This window comes from Manis javanica, chromosome 14 (assembly GCF_040802235.1).
Source record: "Manis javanica isolate MJ-LG chromosome 14, MJ_LKY, whole genome shotgun sequence".
In the NCBI taxonomy this organism is placed as follows: domain Eukaryota; kingdom Metazoa; phylum Chordata; class Mammalia; order Pholidota; family Manidae; genus Manis; species Manis javanica.
This window is the reverse complement of record NC_133169.1, coordinates 89,457,105-89,479,287: the sequence shown is the minus strand read 5'-3', so window position 1 is coordinate 89,479,287 and position 22,183 is coordinate 89,457,105.

Sequence of the window (22,183 nt, the reverse complement as noted above, 5' to 3'; positions counted from 1 at the left end):
GCTTTTTTTGAAAGATTGTTTTCTTGGGGTGGATAGGGGCTGCTTTTGATTCGAGTTCGCATATACTCAAAAGGACGACTGGCAAGCTGTCGCAATTAAGCCTACACCACCATTCGTATTAAGCAAGTGGTACGAGTCAGGCACTATGTGCAGTGTTAACTTGGGCTTTAGCGCACAGAATTCAGAGGTAGGCGTGGGTTCAAGTCCTGCCATCGCATGAAACCGACTACGTATGTGATCTCGGTCAAGGTGCTTGACCTCTCTGGGCCTCTGTTTCCTTATCTGCCAAATGGAGAAAGACACTTCCTACCTCCTAATGTTGTGAGGCTTCAAAAATGAAACACCTGCCCTATTTATTACAGAAAAAGCTCACTGATGCCTGGGATACCAGATCGATATATAAAAAGGTCACATGCTGAATGTTTAATAAATGTAATAAATAAAGCCATTATCATCATTCTTTATAACTCCATCCTGATTCAGCTTTAATTTCATGTAAACTGTACATGCAGATAGAAGAGGAAAGGTTCAGCAAATGGAATGACAACCATTAAAATAGTCCTCCTTTTAGCTGCTAGGACTGGGGTGGGCAGGCCGCTCTCATCTCGCTCTGGAATCCCCTCCTGTTCTGTGGTGACGACGCCCTGGAGGCTCTGAACTCCTCCTCCCCGCCCCCCAACAACAAGGCAATGTACTACCAGGCTTCTCTGTTTAAAATCTACATGCCCAAGAGAAATGAAAATATAAGCCCTCACAAAGGTTTATATATTAATGTCCATATTAGCTTTATTCATAGCAGTCAAAAAGTGGAAACTACGTGCTCATTCACAGTGAATAGCTAAAGTTGCAGTAGCTTCATAAAATGAAATACTACTCCCTGATATAAATAGGAATGAACTCTGATAAATGCAACAACCTGTATGAATCTCGAAAACACGTCACATAAAAGAGCACATATTGTATGGCTCTACTTACCTAAAGTCTTATAAAAGGCAAACGAATTTATACGAACAGAAAGCATGTCAGTGTTTCCGAGGCCAGGGGGTAGGGGTGGGTGGTGACTGTGATGACACAAGAAGGGATTCTGAGGTGTGATGGGAATGCTCCGTACTGACTGTAGGGGTAGTGGTGGTGGTTGCAAGAATGTATGTATTTTTCAAAAATCATCAAACCCATTCACTTAAAATGGGTGTATTTTATTACATGTAAATGATATTTTCCCCAGTTTCTCCACATCCTTGCCAACACTTGCTTTTTTTTAACTTTTTGTTAATAGCCATTCTAATAGGTGAGGTGATGCCCGACTGTGGTTTTGATTTGCATTTCTCTGATAACTAATGATGTCAAGCACCTTCTTATATACTTGCTGGCCATTTGTATCTCTTCTTTTGACAAATGTCTAGTCAGGTCCTTTGCCTATTTTTAAATCAAGTTATTCATTTTTTGCTATCGAGATGTGGGAGTTCCTTATATATTTTAGAAATTAACACCTTCTTAGATATATACAGATTTTGCAAATACTTTCTCCGACGCCATAGGTCGCCTCTTCACTCTGTTGACTAATTCTTTTGCTGTGTAGAAGCTTTTTAGTTTGATGCAACCCTATTTGCCTATTTTTGCCTTTGTTGCCTATGCTTTTGGGTCCACATCCAAAAAAAATCATTGCCAAGACCAATGTCAAGCTTTTCCCTTATGTTTTCTTCCAATAGTTTTACAGTTTCCGAGCTTATTTTAATAAGTTTAAGTCTTTAATCTGTTTTGTGGGATTTTTGCACTGGTTGTGAGATAAGCATCCAATTTCATTCTGTTGCATGTGGATATCCATAATCATTTACTAAGGACACTACCCTTCCCCATTGCGTGTTATTGGCACTATCGTGGAAGATCATTTGACTGTAAATACATGGATTTCTTTCTGGCCTATTTGAATAGATTTTAAAAGTAAGTCTGTGTGTATATACTTACATATAATATAATCACTAAGTTTTATTTAGTATTTATTATGTGCCAGGGTTCTGTATTCTGAATGCTTTACATTTAATTCTCACAACAACTTTTGACGCAAGTTCTTTTATAATTGCATTTTATGGATGAGAAGAAAGGAGGCGTTGAAAAGTGAACTTTCCCAGGGTCACAAAACTGGTAAGTGGCAGAGCTGAAAGAATCTGGCTCTAGAGCCTATGATTTTAGCCACAGTCTCCGTAGGCACACACACACACATATATATATATATATGTGTGTGTGTGTGTGTGGAAACATACCCCATAATATTAATAGTGTTTATCTCAAAGTAGTAGAATCTCAGGATGTTTTCATTTCTTATGATTTCCTAATCTTTTCACAATGATTGGACATTACTTACACAGTTTAAAAACACTAGTAAGATAATTAACACTGTATCTTATCTACTTAATACTATTTTTACTAATGCAGAAGATGTCTAATGTTTTTTATTAGCTGATTCTTTTTTCAAAGTCATATATAAAGTCTTAAATATAATATAAATATATGTATAGTACACAAAATTAAAACTGAGTAGCATTTTATTAGTATGCATTCAGTTCAAATTTATAATTATATTTCATGAACATAAAAATATTAAATTGTAAGTTAGGGATAACTTATATTCCATATCAACTTATCAAAATTAACCAAGATACACAAATAAATGCCTACAAATGGTAATAGGTTTTCTTCAACAGTTTGCTTTATAATCTCGAGTTCCTTTTCTATTGTACTGGCTCAGAAACTTCAAAGAGGGTTAACAGAAATAATTTAAAGCTTGATCTTAAATAAATTAAAGAATAATTTAAAGATTGAGTCATAAAAATACCCAGAATTTAGCAAATTGGAATGATGAATAGCTTACTGCTTACCTTCCTATGGCAAATACAAAAAGCAAAGACAAAGCATCTCGATTGTAAACTGAGCACTATTAAATATTCACTAGTTTTAAAAACTTCACTGAGTATCATTCCAAGATATAATGTTAAGAGAACATGCACTGAGTAGGCTTTATTTAACCTTGCCTAGAATTGAACTATCACTTAATTGAGGCATATGTGAAGCATATATGATTTTATAATATATATGTAACATACATACATATATATATATATATATATAAAATGCTTACATAATTTTACAGGCACAAATATGCCTAGACCTCAATTTTTTTAAATATTGGGAAAAGTTTTCTAACATATGCACAAAAATAATAGAAGTTTCAATCCAAGGATCACATGAAAATGAGTTAGCCTGGTAGCTAACATATGAGCGTGCCCTCCTATGTGTCAAAATCCAATATACAGTTCTTTAGAATATGCATATTATTCTTCGAAATAGTTTATACACTATATCTTAAAATAATAAAATTTCACAGAAGGACTTCCTCTCCTAAATGTGTAGACTTATTATGAAAGCTGTAATTATTAAAATAGTATGTGGTATTGACAGAAGGACAGATGAACAGGCCAGTGAAGATCCCAGAAACAGATGCAAATAATAGGAAAATTTACTTGATTAACGTTAAAGGTAGCAACAGCCGAGCAGTGGGGAAAGGATAGTCTTTTGAAAAAAATTAAACAACTTATTGGAACAATTCTTGGGACTATTGTGTATATTCTTGTTATGGTCAGTTTTATATGTCGACTTGGGTAGGCTATAGTCCCAGTTACTCAATCAAACACTAATCTAGGTGTTACTGGGAAGGCATTTTGCAGATGTGATTAGAGTCTATAATGAGCTGGTTCTAAGTAGAAGAAATTATCAGGTAATCCTGGTGGGCCTGATTCAGTGACTTGAAGGGCCTGAAGAGCAGAACTGAAGTTTCTTTGAAGAAATGTCAAGCTGTAGACTGCAGCGTTAGCGCATGCCTGTGAGTCCCAGCCTGCCCTTCCTGACGGCTGCTCTGTCAGATTTCAGATCTGGCTAGTCAGTGGGAAAGACTTTGCCCAAACAACATTAATTTTGAGCAAGGAGAGAATGGTTAAGTGAACTATGGTATGCCCTTCTTATAGGATTATGTAGCTATTAAAAATGTATTTACAAAGTGCTTACCAAAACAGAAATATCTGTACTGTAACAATGATCACACTGTTTTTAAAAAGTGTGTGTTATTTATATAAAGTCCCCAAATGGGCAGAACTAATCTATGGTGTTAGAAATCAGACAGTGTTTACCCTCGGAAAGGTGTTTTGTTAGGAGCTAGATACTGTGTGTGTGTGTTGCGGGGAGGGTAGTTCTGATACGCAATGATGTTCCATTTCTTAATTCTGGGTGCTGGTGACATGAGCACGTTCAGTTTCTGAAAATTCATTGAGTTGATTTGTGTGTGTGTGTATGCATATTTATGTTATATAAAGTATGTTATACCTCAATTTAAAAAATTGGAAAAAAACAAAGACAAAAACTGGATAGAAAATATAACTGGTGGTTGTCATCACATGGTAGGCCACCGATAGTATTTTTGTTCCTTCTTTTTACTTCTCTATTTTTCTAAAGTAGACATCTCACTCTCATCATGGACAACGAATAGTTGGTCTCAGTTAACTGTCGGGGTGACAGGCACGCACAGTCGTCTCTGGAGTCGAGGGCTGAGCCTCTCTGAAGGCCTCACCTGTCCGAGGTGCCAGCATCAGCAGGGCACAGCACCCTCCACGGGGTCTGTGCAGACCCCTCGCTGGCTGTTGCCGGTTTTGTACAGCCTGCAAACTAGGAAGAGCTTTTACATTTTGTAACAGTTAAAGGAAAAGTCAAAAGAAGGGTATTTTATTACATGCGAGAAGTCTATGAAATTCACATTTCGGGGTCCACAAATAAAGTTTAATGGGGACACACAAAATAATAATTCTTCGGAGTGGAAAGGAAGCTGGGCTGCCATGAGCTGGAAGACTGTGAAAGTAGGAGACAGGATCTGCAGACGTGGTAAGGGAGGGAGGTGGATGGGGTGTGGGGAGGAAAGGGGACATGAAGCCAGAGAACAGCAGGGCCCGTGCCTGGGGGCAGGGGTATGATGGGCAGTTACTGCACTGGCGGCTGAACATCCCTTCTCCCTTCTTCTAGTAACACCCCAACACCCCCTCGGTGTTCCTGGGGAGAAAGGAGCCCTCCACCAGTTTCAGTGCATCTGCTGAGCTCAGGCTGTGAGTAGGCAGATGGTTAGTTACCATATTCCATCCCAATAGAGCAGAGGTGGTCATGTGACCCAAACTGGTCCAGGGTAAAGCCCAGGAGTTTTGCTGAGATTTTCAGGATGGAGAGAGTCTCTGAAGTACTTTAGCTGGTACAACCTGGAGCTACTGGTGGCCACATCAGTACAGTGAGGGGAAAGCCTGCAGGAAAAGGGAACAGCGAAAGCTGAGCCAGGAGATGGGGGACGCAGCTCTTTGATGACATCATTGAGCATCTGGATACAACCATTCCTGAATGCAGTCGCACCTCCTGATCTTTTCATGTATGCAGGCCAATAAAATCATTGTTTTTATCTAAGCCATTCTGAGTTCAGTTTCCTTTCTATCACTAGCAACCAAAATATTTCCATTCAGCGACATACTAAGAGCAGGGTGGTATGACAGACAGCCCAGAGGGAGGAGTATTTTGCCATAAACTTATTTAGAACTGCCAGCTCATAATAAAAAAAGCACAGCAGCTTTTGGTTGTTTTTATTATTGTCCAAATTCTCTATGGACAATACACGTCCTTACTGCTGGCCCCAGGGCACACTGTCCCCACTGTCCCCTCCCATGCCATCCCCACCCCCCACCTCCACCAAACACAGCAGACGAAGAAGAACCACACATTTTGGACTGCATATGATCTTAGGTACTCGGATTGATCACCCCATTTACCAAAAAGGAACTGAGACTTGGAGAAGTAAGTATGTTTAGCCAAGGTCTGATTTCTAATTTGGCCTGGTTCAGAAAAGCTGTATGAATGAGCAGCAGAGAGCCGGGTAACCCATGAAACAGGAGCCCTCAGTGGGCCTGGAGCGCTTCCCGTCCCAGGTCCTCTGCTGCCCATTGGGTGTGGGCATGGGTGGGGACTTGTTTCAGTCCCCTGCTTTCATGCTCAAGGTTCAGCCACGCAGTCAGTTCAAAGGCCTGGTCTATTTTTACCCAGACAGACATACTGGCACTGGGACTGGGTCCTTGTCTCAAATATGACTGAACAGCTGGGTTGGAGAGGTAGGAACTCACCACGTGCCTAGCGCCTCCTCACTGGCACACGCTATCTTAAGACCGAGCATTCCCAGAAGGGCCCCTGTGGCTGAAAAGCTACGGGGGCTGCTCCCGAGACGGTTCCCAGCCCTCTGGACGCGGGGCCCCCAGCCCCCAGCAGGTACGGCTCCACATGTGTTGATGAGGGATAAGATTCAACCTGGACCCTCCGTTCCCTGATGACAAAGTTAGATGACTGTTTCGGAAACAATAAAATCCCCACTGCGTTTCCCACGCCCCGAAGACAACTGTACTCTCAGTCACTCTTACCCTTGGTTAGTTGGTCTCTTTCCATTTCTGCCCACGCCCTTCATTTTCCTCGCTGGGCAATCATTGCTGAAACAAATTACCTTGGAAGAGAAGGAAGGGGTAGAGAGGAAAGGCGATACTCTGCTTAGTAGATCTTTTTTCTCTTGGGCTATTTGGACCTAGACGACTGTTTATGAGCAAGGTCCCGAGGTTCAGATCCCAGCTCTGTCACTTACAGGCCTGGAGCTTGGGCACATACCGTGCCTCGGTTTCCTCGTATGTAAAACGGAGATTATCACCACATTCACCTCGTGTGGTGCAGGAGTGAAGCAGAGGCCCGCCCTCCCTTTAGGGTCGGCGGGTCAGTTATGGGAAGGTCAGGTCATTCCGTGCAAAGCTCCTCTCCCCCACCTCCACACTCACACAGTCCAGCAGGGGAGGCCTGAGGGGCACCACTGGGCCCTGACCTGGACATCAGTGATGCTCAGGCTCGACTCCACACGTCCTGGGTTCCAGACCTGCACGAACCGTTTTAATGGCTCTGAGCTACACACAAATGTACCAGAAATACATAATTTAAGTCATTATGGCTGGCACAAAAGAGTGTCTGAGAAACACAGGCTGAAGGGTGCAGGGAAAACCTCCCCTCCACAGTAAAATCCCCTCCTGCCCCCGCCCTGGCTGGTGGGAAGCCTTAGCTGGGCCTGGTGTTGCTCTTCTTTACCAAGGAGCCGGGGCAGGGTATTCCCACCCCTTCCCGGACGGAAGGCGGGAGAGCCGGACCCCGCAGCACACAGTCCTTTATTCATCGTGGAGCACGTATTTATGCGACTCTTTCTGGGCCGGCAGTTCCCCACATTAGGCTTCTGCAGCGGGAGGCAGCCAGCGCCCCGCCTTCAGGGGGAATTTTCTGTCTCCTGGCCTGAGTCTGGGGCGGCAGGTGGGAGGAGGTCTCCTGCCTACGTCGCTGGTCGCGCCGACCTCGGGCAGAGCCCTGCAGCAGCTGCGCGCCTCCTGGGCGGCGCCGTCTTGGGGTCTCGGCTGAGCTGCGAGCCCCTCCTTGGAGCGGCCTCTGACCCCCACGCCCCCTGGGCGCACCAGTGGCCCCTCTGCGGCTCACAGCTGTCATCTTTGCTCCTTTCTTTATCTGTGCGCATTTTCCTCACGCAAAGGACTCCTCGTGGCCATCCACCTTCTGCACAGGACTGAGAGGCTGCGGGGAGCAGGGGTCCAGTCTGCCTTAGTCACCGCCGCAGCTCCGGGTTCAGCACGGGGGGTGCACCTGAGCGCGTGCTGAGCGAGCCACGTGCACGTGGTCGGGTGCCCCCGCCGTCCGGGCTCTGCGGTCCCCGGGCTCCAGCCCTGCAGTGGCGAAGGGCACACTTCGGGATGATGCCCTCCCACGGTGGCCTAGCCGTGACGTCGCGGGGACACGGCTAGGGAGGGCCCAGGCGCGGGGGAAGCGCCTTCTGGTGGGACCGACCCTGGGTGTCGTCTGAAAATGGGGCTCCCTGGGGGCCGGTTCTGGAAGGGACCCCTCCTCCTGCGCACTCCTGTCAGCCCTGCACTGTGACCCAAAAGGGATCACGGTGACAGTTAGCTGCTCTGGGAAGTCCGCCCCTCTGCCCTTCCTCCCAGCACGTGGACACTGGAGCCAGAGCGCACTCGCCGCTGGACAGCAAGGCTGCCCCCAGGAATCCGTGTTACCGCTGCCCTCGCACCCCAGGTGAGGAAGGAAGTGTGTAACGAGATCGAAAGGAGCGTGAACACCCATCACTAGGAGACGACTTAAGTGAAACACCATCGTGCGCCCATAGGATGCCGTCCTGTGCAGCCCTGAAAAAGCTACGGCAGCTCTGTGTGTGCTAGTGTAGAAAAACCTGCAAGAATATTTAAGAAAGCAAGACGCAGAATAGTGTTTAGGGTGTGCTACCATTCGTTTAAAAATTAGTATATACTTAAATGCTGATGTTAAATGGGTTGAACAGCATCACCCCAAAATTCCTACATTGAAGTCATAACCCCTAGTACCTACCTCTGAATGTGACCTTACCTGGAGGTAAGGCCATTAAGTTGGGCCATTAAGTAATTAAATATGAAAGGGGCAAACTAGGACACAGACATGCACACAGAGAGAGCGCCGTGTGAACACACAGGCAGAGGTGAGTGATGCCTCCACGTGCCAAGGATGCCCAAGAGTGCCAGCAGGCACCAGGAGCTGCAGCGAGGGATGGGGCCGGGTCTCCCTGGCAACCTTCAGGGGGAAACCATGCTGCCCACACGTCGATCCGACATCCAGCCTGCAGCTACCCTAGTAAACTAACAGAGCCTGCACGTGTGTATGCATATTATATAGACACAATATATATATGCCATATATATTAATTATATGTAAGGGCATATTAATATGTATGTATTATATGTGTGTGTGTATGAATACACACATACATGCACATACACAAACACACCCAAAAAGCCTGCTAGGATGGGTTGCCTATAGGGAGGGAAAGTGGGGAACTGAAATGGGAAAGAAAGCTTTAGTTTTCTTTTGAATGTTGTACTTACTGTGTGTGTTACCTTCATTCTTCCCCATCGCTCCCCACAAATAACTATATGTACAAGCAAATATCATAGCCTTCTGGAGACTGCACACCTCCCCTAAAAAAGAGCCCGGACCTCCCAGCCTAACCTTAGGTGTCAATGAGCTGCCACTCCCAGTGCCGAGTCAGACCCACTGAGGGGTCGTTGCAGGGAGTGCTGTCTTGATGGGGTGCTGGGACCCCACTGGGCCCCACGGAGGAGAGTTCACTGATAGGTCAGAATGTCCACAGGGTACAGGGAGGGGTCCCAGGAGCGGGAGCACCAAGCACCGACCAGCCCTGGCCCAGCCCATTATTGGCTCATGGTGGGAATTTCAGGCTGGCTTGGGGGTGTTGAGGGGAGGACCACTCATCTTCCTGTAATAGGGAGCCCCGTTATTATGGAGCTCTGCTATGGTCTCTGGGACAGACAGGTGGCTCCAAAACATGTGATACAAATGACTCAGCTCATGCCTGAATCTGGGCCAAGTCTGTGCAAAGAAATCCTTTTTCCTTTCTGGAGTAAATGGGCAGATGGACAGTCACTGTGTGAGTCACAAAGCCTGGGGCCCCAAGTGACTGTGCAGATGGAGAAAAATGAGATCCCGTGCAGGAGGCTCTCATCTCCTCAAACTGTGGGGTCTGACCCCTGCCCGGGCCACACCTGCCGGAATGCACGAATTCCAAGAGGTAGGCTGATTCCCGTGCCAGAGGGGACACAGAGACCTGGCATGATCATGGGTACTGCCAGGACCCTGGCCACCTTCCAAAGTAGAAATGATCAGAAACCTGGAACAAAATGCAATATGGAAGGAATTAGAACGAAGGCTGTTAAGTGACTGCCAGGGTCAGTCTAACCCTGCTTCTAAATATCATACAAAAATATGGCCACACGTGGAAATCAACAGCATGGGTGTCACTCAGCATTTTGTTTGCTGTATTTTTCAACTTTGTGGATCCTCTTTTTGGCATAATAGCTAAAGCCTTTTAACAATCAGCTCTTTCTTTTATCCCATGGAAAAGTAAAATTCCTCAGCCAGCAAATCCAGAGTACAAGCTTTTTACAGCAGACAGACATCCCCTCCAGATCTGCTGAGAAGGCAGGAGCTCTGGAAGACAGGTAAGGAAAGAATACAAGTTCAGGGGAAAGAAGTTTGCCATAAAGGTGCATTTGGAGCCGTGAACTCCACCTTCCACAGAATCAACATTCTAGTACTTAGGCAAGATCATGCAGCTATGGCAAAGGGCAATGTTTCTCGTGACAGAGGTGCCCTATGGCACTAGGGACACTGCCCCTGTCCTTGCCTGAAGACTGCAGTGTCCGTGGTGGGAGCACAGAGGTAAACAGGACAGAATCCTTTGTCTTGTAGAACATAGAGTATAAACATAGGAACAAACAACACAAGACAGACTTTTAAACTAGGTTAGCAAAGGCTAGTAACTGAGAGAAAGCAAGCTCGGGGGGCATAGAACAGGGAGGCAGGGAGACTTCCTCTCCAGAGGAAGTGACTTTTGAGCTGGGTTTGAAGGGTAAGTAGGAATCTTCCAGGTGGAAAAAAAGGAAAGTCTAGGCAGAGGGAAGACCTTGTTCAAAGGCTCACTAGCGATGAGTAAGGGGCGGTCAGGGAGGCAGCGAGCCGTCCGGTATGCTGCAGGGCGGGGTGCGCAGGCAAGATGGAGCCGGGCACCTGGCGGGGTCTGGCATGGATGCAGGAGTCCATACTCTCTCCTGGCATCGTCGGGAGCCAAGCCCTGCTGCATCGTGGTGGGAAAGCAGCCTCATTTCCTGCCTGGAGGTAACTTTGCCCTTAATGGGAAGCATGAACCTGGGCCGGGGGCAGCTGGTGGAAGGTAGGAGGCTGTTGGAACAGTCTGGGGGAGACCACAGAGCCCTGAATGTCAAGTGGGGGCGTGAAGAGGGGGGATCAGATCTGAGAGATCCTGGATTTAGAATGGAGAGGACCTCCTAAAGGCAGGCTCGGGAGGAGGATTTTAGTCTGAGGGGCCTGCCTGTGGGTCATGTAACTGGAGACGTCCAACAGGCAGGCAGAAATCTGGGCGTGGAGCTCGGGAAGAGGACTCGGGGGAATATCTTTCTTATGACACGTTGCTGTTAAGCTTCCCTTTCACGGGTCTGGCCAAGGCCACTCTGGACGGGTTGGTGGGGGAAGTGCCGGTCTCACAGCCCCAACAGCAAGGCAGCTTTCCTCCCCCGCCTCACGTGGGGACTAGAATCTGCACAGGCGCCTATGCCTGGCAGGGGGTGGAAGTGAAAACAGACTCCACAGCTTGGGGGCCAGCGCTGAAGGTGCATCGTCAGCCACATGCTTCCCAGGGGAGCTTCCCAAGTCCTATGAATTCCTAAAGGGCCACATACGTCTCAGGAGCCCCAGGGGTCAGCTAGCAAACTGGAACCTTGAGGTGGGCAAGGGAGGGGGAGGCTCTTCCTCCCCCCGGGTAGCCCAGCAGGAGAGGGTCCCAGGAGAAAATCAGCACTACATGCAGCCGGGACTGGTGGAGGCAGAGGCCAGTCTGCCAAGACAGGTAGAGGATGAGAAAGTTCAGTGTATTTTAATAGAATTGTTCTGATTCAAGACGATTTCGGGATAATGTCATAATGACATTATTTTACACCTACAGATGCTGTAGGATGCTTGGGCAAAAATCCCTCTGGCATTTGCTGTACCCCATTTACTGAATGCCATCCCTATAGTCTGGTTGTGAATTACAGTTACCATCGCCATTTTATGGATGAGAAACACGGGGGGCAGAGCGGTCACATGACCCACCCCAAATGGCCTGTCTGGGGAGCGGTGTGTCTGGCACTTGGAAGCAGTCCATCTGACCCCACAGGCTGCCCTCCTAACCACAGAGCCACAGGGTCCCCAGCACACGTGTATGGCGGATGTATTTTATGGCACTCTGTATGCCTAAAAGCACTCCCTTATATTTATGTCCTTCAAATTGACAGTGACAAGGCCAAGATGAAACCTTTAACGGCTTCCCATGGAGTTCTCCGGGCTGGAAGACAGGCCCAGTACCTGGTATGCAGCAGCCCCTTCCTGGTGTGAGCCTAAAAACCGGCAGAGGGAACCCCCTGACCTCCACCTCATGCAGGATGCACTTCACAGAGCTTACACTTCCCGTAAGGCCATCCATGGACCCCTGTCCTTGGACCACAGCTGCCAAGAGGAACTGAAATAAAGTGAATCAGAGAAGGTGGGTGGAGAGTGACCACTTGTCCTGCAAAACCAAAAAGTGCCTTCCAACAGATCTTTGTGCTGATTTTGTATTTTCTTTTTGTCTTCTAAACTCTGGAACAGACTTAGAGTTCCATTATTATTGCTAATTGATATTAATAACAGTAACAGCTATCAGTTACTGAGTAGGTGCTGGATACTTTTTTAAACAGACTCACAGAAAAGTTGCTAAAGTAGGTGAAGAATTCCTGGACACCATTTACTCTGCAACCTTGAATGTCAGCATTTGCTATCTTTGCCTTACCTATGTACATATGAATCTATCAATCACTTTTTTCTTTAAAAATTTAAGATATTGTAGATCTGATGCCCTTTATGCCCAAACTTGTATTTCCTAAAAGCCTGCCTGAAATCCTGCCGTTCAAAACCACCATGCGGTGATCCAGATCATGATATAAACATCGATGCAATAGTGTTTTCTAATCTATAAACCTCACTCAGATTTTGCCAGCTGTCCCTATAACGTCCTTTCTAGCTGAAGAAAATTCACAGGCATGTGTTGTATTCACTTTTTTTTTGTCATGTCTCTGGACATTTGAAACCATTTCTGATTCTTTTTCTTTCATCACACTGACATTTTTTTAAAAAAGCAGCTCAGTTTATTCTCTAGAACCCCAGTTTGGTTTGTCTTTCTCACGGTGAGATTCAGGTCAGGCCCTTTTTTACTAATTCCACAGAAAACACGATGAGCTCTCTCAATGCCTCCTGGAAGGACATGCTGTCCATTAGCCCCAGAAAAAGGTAGTGTCTGCTGGACTTTTCCAGTACAAAGTCACCATTGCATCCTTTGTGGTTCTTTTATAGTCTTGTGAGGAGATACTTTGAGACAATGCAAACACCCTAGGAGGAATCACCCATCGATGATTCTGGACTGATTCAAATATTATTACCATGGTTGCCAAGTGGTGATATTCTCATTCAGTCATTCCTTCTACAGTCATTGGTTGGCTTTCAACTATAAGGAAGGACTTTCTGTATGCCTCATTTATTTATAGCAGCATGGACTCAAGAATCCTTACTTTATTCTGTTAGAGTTCTTTACTATTATTATCTATTTTCATACTCAAATTGTTCCAGATCTTTGCCTGGCATTTTATGTAAATCATTAATTCTCAAGACAACTCTATGCTGTAGGGTTAATGGTTATCCCTACTTTGCAGACAAAGAAGCTGAAGTTCAAAAAGATTGACTTTTGCAACATTTAGTTGGTACAGTCCCCAAACTTCCTGTGCCGAATGCTTGCTATACACGTGCATAATAATGCCTATGTGTATTTTTTCCTCAATCCTCCTCATATGTCTGCTGTCTAGGCATTATCCTCTCCCTTCCTGTGTAAGATGAGAAAATAGGCTCAAAGAGGTTAGGGAACATGTCGCAGAAGCGGTGATGAGAATCTGGAGGCTGTTTGAAATCCCATGTTGCTTTTCAGCAGACCGTGTCGTTCCTTTAAGATGTCTGTCCTTATGCAGATAGGCTACTTAAGCCTCAAGTCTTCTTGCATTTATTCAGTTCTATTCGGGACGGAGGAGGTGAAGAGAGAAGCGGTGTGGCCTTTTCACCGACAGCCTGTGTTGATAGCAGTGTTTGCCTCGCTTACAAGTTACCCTGATTCTAATCACCAAAGCAATGGGGTTTTCACCATTTAGATCTTGCCACTTAGAATCTGGTGTTTTGGGCATAGTTTATGGCAAATGAGTTCTGCTATGGTCACTCTTTGATTTATCATGTAAATACGGATTTTTCCATTACTATGCTGTGTTATTCATGATGCAGTGAAAAAACTTCTCATTTATGCACCTGTGGGCCAAGGAATGTGGCTAAAGCTACATAAAGAGAACCCAGAAATTTTCTATATTTAATTGAAAAAGAAGTGTGCTAAAGCTCGAATCAGGTCCAGATTTGATCCCAGGTGATTTCAAACTGAGGGTTGAGGACCACCAGTCATTCCAGGTGCCCATTAAACACACAGTTGGGGCTTTGTCCCAGGCCCACCAAAATCAGAAACTTCCAGTTTTAACGAACTTTCCCGAAGCGCCCGCTGCTCACTAAGGCAGGGCTGGATGTGCGAAGGTCTCTGACCAGGCTTGGTTCCCGTGGTTCCCAGTGCTGGCTTTACACCAGCAGCTTCAGCCGTTACACCTCTGCCGTGCCCCGGGCCCACAGCAAGCCCCAGGGAAGTGCAGCAGGCCAGGTGCAGCCCCCGGGGAGTGAGCCTGCGGGGGTCGCCGGTCCCCTCCCTGCAGGGGGCGAGCAGCAGCGGGAGTGGGTCATCCCCCAGGGACTCCAGCGCCCCGGGTCTGTGCATAGTTCTTGGAAGCTCTGAGCAAAGTTCTAAGAAGCTTCTTTGAGGGGGGCAGGGGAGGAGTCAAACCCTTTTTCTAGGATGGTTAAAACCAGCGCAAATAAACAAAACCTAGCTGTGGATTCATAAGCAGAGAACTGCCTGCACTTAAGAAAGGTTGCTTTATTCCCAAACCAAGATCCCTGTTAAGTGACTGACTTAACTCCGAATGGGGTATTTGTAGCTCCTCTTTAGCACTATGTCCCCACGGCCCTCATTCAGGCTGAAATCAGTCTAGGCTGTAAGTGCAGCCAAGTGCAGATGTCACCATCACCTTAGCACCCAAGTAGGCTGTGCGGTGGTCTGACGGCAAAGGGTGACCCTGGCTTTGGGGGCAGGGGCTGATGTGTAGCATTTGGTGATTTCGTTGGTGTATATACTCCCACCATGGCCAATTTCAAGCTACCAGCAGTGTGACAACCAGCTCACAAGACTCGTGTGTGTGTGTGTGTGTGTGTGTGTGTGTGTGTGTGTGTGTGTGCGCACGCCCATATATATAAACACATAAATATTTATATTTTATTTATGTATTTATATTAAGGTATCATTGATATGCAATCTTACGAAAGTTTCACATGTGGCACATTGTGGTTCCTACATTCACCCATATTAGTGCGTCCCCCTCCCACACCCCCATTGCAGTCACTGTCCATCAGCATAGTAAGATGCTAGAGTCACTACTTGCCTTCTCTGTGGTCTGTGTACTTAACACCTGGCTCTTGCGGGCTGGGATGAGTGGGCTCCGGCAGACAGCGACCCCAAGATTTACCAGCTTTAGCTGGGGTCCTGCAGGGGCCGAGGAAGGAAGGGCAGAGGATGAACCCACCGTGCTGCCTGCTCAGCCCAGGCCTCTGACGGGAGGAAATCCCTGCCCCTGCCTCTCGAGATCTCCTCCTTACTCCCTAGCATCTGAGAAGAGCAACACGGCAGAGGGTTTGAGACTTTTTCATAGACCTCAGGGAGCTCAGGTTTGTCATTAATAGAAAACTAACCCCGGTGATGCCAGTGGAAAGAACTTGAAGCGGGCAGAGGAAGTAGAAAGCAGCCGTTTCTGTTTGGCTCTCTCTGCAACACCGCTACTGTACGTGTGTGTGTTTTAAGAGCAATGGGTAATGTTAACAAGAAAGAGAGATTAAGTTAGTCTGTGGAATTAGTGGTCAGACCAACTCATGCCAGTTTCTAAACCCATCCTTCCTAACTGGCTGGAAAGGGAGGTGGGCACGAGATGCTCACACCACCCTCTCTGCTGGTGTGAAGAAGCCTCGGAGTGGGTTCCCTAGTCTGAGAGCTCCAGACTGAGTTAAAGCCCTGCGGACTATCAGCATGTGACCTTGGGCTGCTCAGGCAGCTCCCAGAACCTCCGGTTCTCCCGCTGCTGGTTGGAACCCAGCATGGTGCCCGGCAGAGCTCTCCTGGCTGCAGGAGCAGAAGCTACTCAAACTGGCTCAGACAGGAGGTGTTAGTTACAGGGATGTAGGGATCATTTGGGACTCTAAACTGGGATCAAGTACATCCAAGTGCTCTAGTAAAACAGAAAGCTCTGGTTCCATCCGGTCTTCTCTCACTGCACCTGCCTCTGAAGACAGGCCTCCCTGTGTCTTTAAACTTGTTCCCAGCCCAGCATGGCCACCAGTCATGGCTTGAAATCAGGAGCTCCATCTCATGCCCTCATCTCTAGAGGCAACTTCCCTCGGGGGTCAAATTCACAGGAGTGAATTTCTGATTGGCTTACAGGGTATACTTAAACCAAGCCATGTGAATGAGTCTTAGGACGCTGCGTTTCAGCAACCTTCGGCTTAGGTGTCTGCCCGTGTGTAGTCTTTTTGGCCATGACCAGAACAAGTGGAGGGAAACCGTGATATGCAGGGTTGTCCTTCACAGCAGCGACGGGCAGAGCCCATAAAGGCCTAGACGCCTCCCAGGACCGGGAGGTGGAATGCAGTAATGAAACAGGGTTAACAAACATCTAGAGGTTGCCAGCTCTTTGCAAAGTACAGAAAAAATTCATACCATAATACTATTGATTTTTGAGGACAGCAAATTTTATAAAGCACATGAATAATTTTCATGTCATTTAATCGAAACAACCTTAGAAGGTAAGCATCCTTAGGTCCATTTTAAAGATGAGGAAATTGATATTCAGAGAAGATAAATGATTACCTCAAGGTCCCACCATTGGAAAACAGCAGAAGCAGACTTAACGTCAGGTTTTCTGACTCCGACTCTAGTGCTTGTTTCTCCTGGCAAAGGGTCAGACAATCAAGCGGGAGAGAGGATTGGGCAGAAATCGCTCTGAAGCTTTATCTAGAGCTCAGGACTTCAGTGGTAAGTGAAAGAAATCAACCCAAACTGTTTTGAGCAAAATGAGAATTTATTGGCGTAGGTAATAGGAAAGCTTGGGTCCCTGTGGACCCATGACACGGGGCACTGTTATTTTTTTTCCCTCTTGGCACCACCTTTAGGTTTCCCAGTTCTTAGGCAGGCTCCCTCGAAGGGAGACAAGATGGCCCAGCAGGCCTCACGGCTGCAGATCCAGAAAGAGGAAATCTCTCTCATAACAGTCTAAGAAATCCAGAAGTTGCTTCTCATTGGAGTTAATTAGGTTCCGGACCTGTTTCTGAATCACCCACTTTGGCCGGGTCACTGGCCTGGCCAGGATCATGGCCTCACCGTTGAATCCAGGGTTACTGTCAGTCCGCCCAAACCTCGGGACCTGGGGGTAATGGGAAGACACCCAGAGAAAACCCGAGGTGCTTATCAGAAGGGGTGCTGGCTGCCAAACAGGCAAAAACACAGCTATTCCCCTTGGGGTGTGGAAAGTGAAGGGCATTTGAGCCTGAGTTCATCTCAGGGGCCCAGTGGGAGACAGTATCTACCACTTGGGTGTGGACGCAGTAGGTGCCCAATAAATATTGGTGAATGAATGAATGGTTGAATGTTGGCTCAGACTGTTGAAGGATGATGACAAGTTGGTACCTCCAGGCAGCACCCTGAATGCCATGGCACTCTTATTCAGGCCATGGGAGCTTCTGAGGGTTTTTTGATCAGGGCCATACCATAGTTATTTGGAGAAGAATCTTAAAAAAATTGTAGTGCTATCTTTAAGTGAAAACATTGTTTTTTTGTGGGCCAGGAGTGCCCTCCTTGCCTGTGAAGGTTTGTGTAAGATTTGGAATCCCTTTACCCAGAAGTCCTTGAGACAAGAAAACTGTGCCCATCACAGGGGAAAGGCAGTGACGGGGCACTGAGTCTGAGCAGATGCACCTGTTCCCCTTGAGGGCCTCTGACTGTGGAGCCCCGCCCGCACAAAGGTGAAGGTGAGAACTCGGTGACACTAGAGTCGCTCAGACTCACATTCACGAGACGGTCGAACAGGTCTGGGTGCGGCCCCCAGGCTGCGTGAACACCTTCCTGAGCCGAGGAGCACGTCATGCCATCCGATTCCGTACCATGATCAGGCATGACTTATTGCCATCCTTTATTACAACTGATGGGGGGTCGTGCAGGAGAGTTCCAGGGTGGGGTGTCCCAGCCCTCATGCACCACTGGGATGGGCCGAATCGTCAGGTGATGACTCGAATCAGGTGGGGATGGAAAACTACTGCAGAAGGTTCTCAAGGACACAATTCCTCCCTATTCTTAGGAGATCCAGCCATGGCTGCTTCTGGTCCAAAATGGAGAACAAACATCAAAATTCAAAAAATAAGCTCTGCTTGCTGAGTTCAGGTATCAAGGTTTCTCTTTTGGTGAACTCACTCCAGGACTGATCAAACTGGAGGCATGTTTGTCCATTTTATATTGCAGTTAATATTTCCCATCTTCTGCTTGCCATCTGAAGTGACTTTTCTAAGAGGAACACCATTAAAATCTCAATAAACAAATACTCAATATAAAGTACAAGGGCCTGCAAATTAAGACAAGTGTCAGACAGAGCTCACGCTGAGAAGTCATTTGAGGGGGGGAGCGGTGCTCACCAAGCTCCCCTGATAGTGTGGATTCCCCTGCTGTGACCTGCACACCTTGTCCCAGGACGAAGGCCTGGCACTGGGGACTTAACTAGGTCCTGTGCCCATTCCAGAGCTGACCAATCACTTTGGCTGGGTGGATTGGATGACCTCACAGGCCAGACCAGGGCTACAAGTTCACCACTGGATCAAGGGTTGATGCCAGTAAACCCAACCCAGGGGAGCTGAAGGTGGTGGTGGGGGCTCCCTAAACACCAAGGCACTGTCACCGGAAGAAGGGGTACTGGATGCCAAACAGGCAGAAACAACCAGTATTCCCTTGGGAGTGAGTAAAGCGAAGGGCATTTGAGGGTTGGAGCTTCTCAGATTGTCCCCAGAAGGTGGGACAGCGTGGGAGTTAAGTGCAAGCTTTGGTCAGCCTGCTGGGGCTCAATCTCTGCTCTGTTACTTATTAGCTCAGTGACTTTGAAGAAGTTACCCAATCCAGTACTTGGCCTCCATATCTGCAGAATAGAGTAACAACAGTACCTGTTTCATAGGGTTGCTTCGAGAATTAAATGAGATGATGCATGTCAAGGAATTAGCATAATGGAAGTGCTCCAAAAGTGAGACCCACTTTGTCACTGGCATCTTGACATGCCAGAGTTCAGTCCCCTCATTGCGAGGGGCCTCGGTGAGAGTTTCAGCCTGTAAGCAGACCTTCAGTGGAAGTCAGATGCTTTCTGCACCCCACGAGGACTCACCTGTCCTCTGCTTCAATCTCTCATGCTCTCCCCTCTAGGCCTGACTTTTTCAAATCTCATTAAGCTCAATGCCAAGAAAATTCTCTACTTTGAAGCCTTAGCAGATGAGGCTAGAAACACTGGCTTTTGCACGAGAAGATACACGCTCACAGGATTTCCCCGGCAGCCCCATACGGGCCTGGAGGTCTGTCGCCGGCAGCTGGGTCAGGGTAGGGAGAGAGGCCATTTTCAAATTGTTACAGTTTTTTAAATGTGCACATTTCATATTTCCAGCCAGCAAAACATGGCTGGACCCTGTGCAGGGGCTGCCTCCCTGCCGTGTCCTCAAAGATGATGGACCAGCCAAAGGTTGCAGCTGGTGCCCCCGGGGCTGCACCGAGAACCAGGAGCATCTGCAGGGCTCCAGTAACAGGGAGCTCCGCACCCCGGGTGGGTGAGCAGAGGAGCCCTCGGAGGGAAGGCAGTGTCCAATCAGAGCACACCCTGCTCTTACCCCAGCCGCTGCCAAACCAAAGCCAAGCATCTGCCGGCGACCATGCTTTCCGGGGCGTCAGGGCTGCAGAGGGTGTGCGAGGGGGACGTAGGTGACAAGGATGGGGGAGACCGGCGGGGGGGATGGAAGGGGCAAGTCAAGGGCAGAAGGCACCGAAGTAAAGCACGTCAGTGCGGTTGCGTAAAATTATGTGTAGATCTGTAAAGAAATAAGATCCTGTTTAAAAGAGCACCTGGGTTCTTGGGACATAGGTCTGCTGTAGTTTTACTTCCACCACTTCCTTCAGAACATTACTCAGTTTCCTCCTCTATAAAATGCGGATAATTACAGCAGTTTATTCATGTTTTGAGGATTCAGTTGAGTCGATGCATGTAAAGGAGCACTTGGTACCTAGCGAGGCAGTAGGTGTACGTTAGCGGATATGGTCAGTCATGGAGAGAAAACAGAAGCCTGAAGGCCGAGGCGGGGGCAGGGAGGGTGAGCAGCCCGCAGCTCTCCGGGAAGCCCCCCGTCTCCTGTTCCAGGCGTGCGGACTGCCCCCTCTCTCCCTGGCATGCCCTGGCCCTTGCTGTTCTACGCCTGGGGTATTGCTCCATTCGCCTGCGTGGCCAACCCCTCTCCATCTTTCAAGGTCCGTCTCCAGTGCCGCTTCTGTGCAGCCCCTCCGGCACCTACCTCCCAAGCAGAACCCGGACCACCGTGCCACGTGCTGCCCGAGTGTAGCCACACCACACCGCACATGCCTACCTGCCTCCCGGAGGCCAGCTGGGAGCTCCCTGAGGACACAGATAACGCCTTAACACTTACTGGTGTTAGTGGCTCCTGGCACCCAGAGAGATGGCCAAGAAGTGTTTGCTGGATGGAAGCATAAACATGGAGGTGACCGCTCTAAAAAGATGGTGGCCGGTTGTTCTCCACTCTAAGGAGAGACAGAGAGGAAATGGACACGAGCCGCATGATGGAGAATTCCCCTCGTGAGAGCGTCAGACCCCGGGCCGAATTCCCGGGAGACAGCGTGGAATTTCCTTTATGGGTCTCTCAGGGATACTTTTATTTTGGGGGTGATTCTGATGTGGCTGTGGCTGCGAGCAGGCCCCCAGCCTGGTAGGACACTCATAAAACAACCCTCAGTGGTTCAGAGGACAGCGCAGGGTCTTTCGGCCCTCGGTCAGCTGGTCACCCAGATGGTTTCCTACGGCGAGCACCAGCGAGGAGGCTGGGAAAGAGTGTGGCCGTGTCTGCCTGCAGGGAGGCTGGGAAGTCTCCCCGCAACAAGCCGAAGTCCCAGGACGTGAGCAAATGCAGCGGCTGGTCAAGGGTCATGAGTTACCTTGTGTCCAAATACCCAAGTACAATGACACCGATTTCTTTCTTTCCCCCAGAAACGTAGAGCGGAACAGGGAGGAACTTCAGTCCGGAGCAGGGCTTTTCCTGCTCTCTTTCGCTCGGGCAGCGCACCCAGGTGCCCCAGGGCACCCACTGTGGGCCGGGCTCTGGGCTGGGTGCCGGGTGGAAATGGCTGAGGGACACCTGGTCTCTGACCTTACTGAGCTGTTTATTAAGAGGAAGACAGACACAGACATTTCATGACAAATAATAAGTTAATTACAGGTAGAAAGTACCATGAGGGACTGAGACGGCGTGACAGAAAAGGCAGGAGAAAGCTGCCCTTACTGTCATTCCTTCATTGCCTCTAACACAGTGACTTTCTTTTTCACAGATGAAAGGATCAGAAAAGGCAGAGGAAGAGTTAAATTTTAAAGTGTCTTCCCAATAATCTACTAGAGAAATTACAAAAGGGACAGACAGTGTCAGAACAAAAATATTAATTTTAGGGTAGGTACAAGACTGACGGGTCAAATGTAACTTGGTACTGAGCGAAAGGCCCCAGTGAATTCAAGCCCTGATTCCTGGGCTGGTCAGCCTGGTAAGGCAGGTGAGCTACCTGGGTTTTGGCAACCAGAGGCTGGGGCTGGCCTCATGGGGTCAAGGACACAGGTACTTAGGCTGCACAGGGCGACAGGAGGCGCGGAGGGCCGTGGGTATGCTGGGCCGGGGCTTTGATGGCTCCAGCCCAAGCCAGCCGTCCCTGCTCTGGTCCCCGGGCCTGCCACGGGCCAGGCATGGGGGGTGCTCACAGGCTGTAGCCCAGGGCGGGCCCCCCCTGCGGGCGCTGGTTTGTGCTCCCTGCACCCCTGGCGATGAGCACCCGCTCCGAGCGACTGGGCATCGGCTGGGGGCCCCCGGGCGGCTGGACCCCTGGCAGCACTGACCAACCCGGCACAGCGGGCCAGCTGAGCTCACCTCAGTGCCATGAAAAGCTGGGCACGCCGAT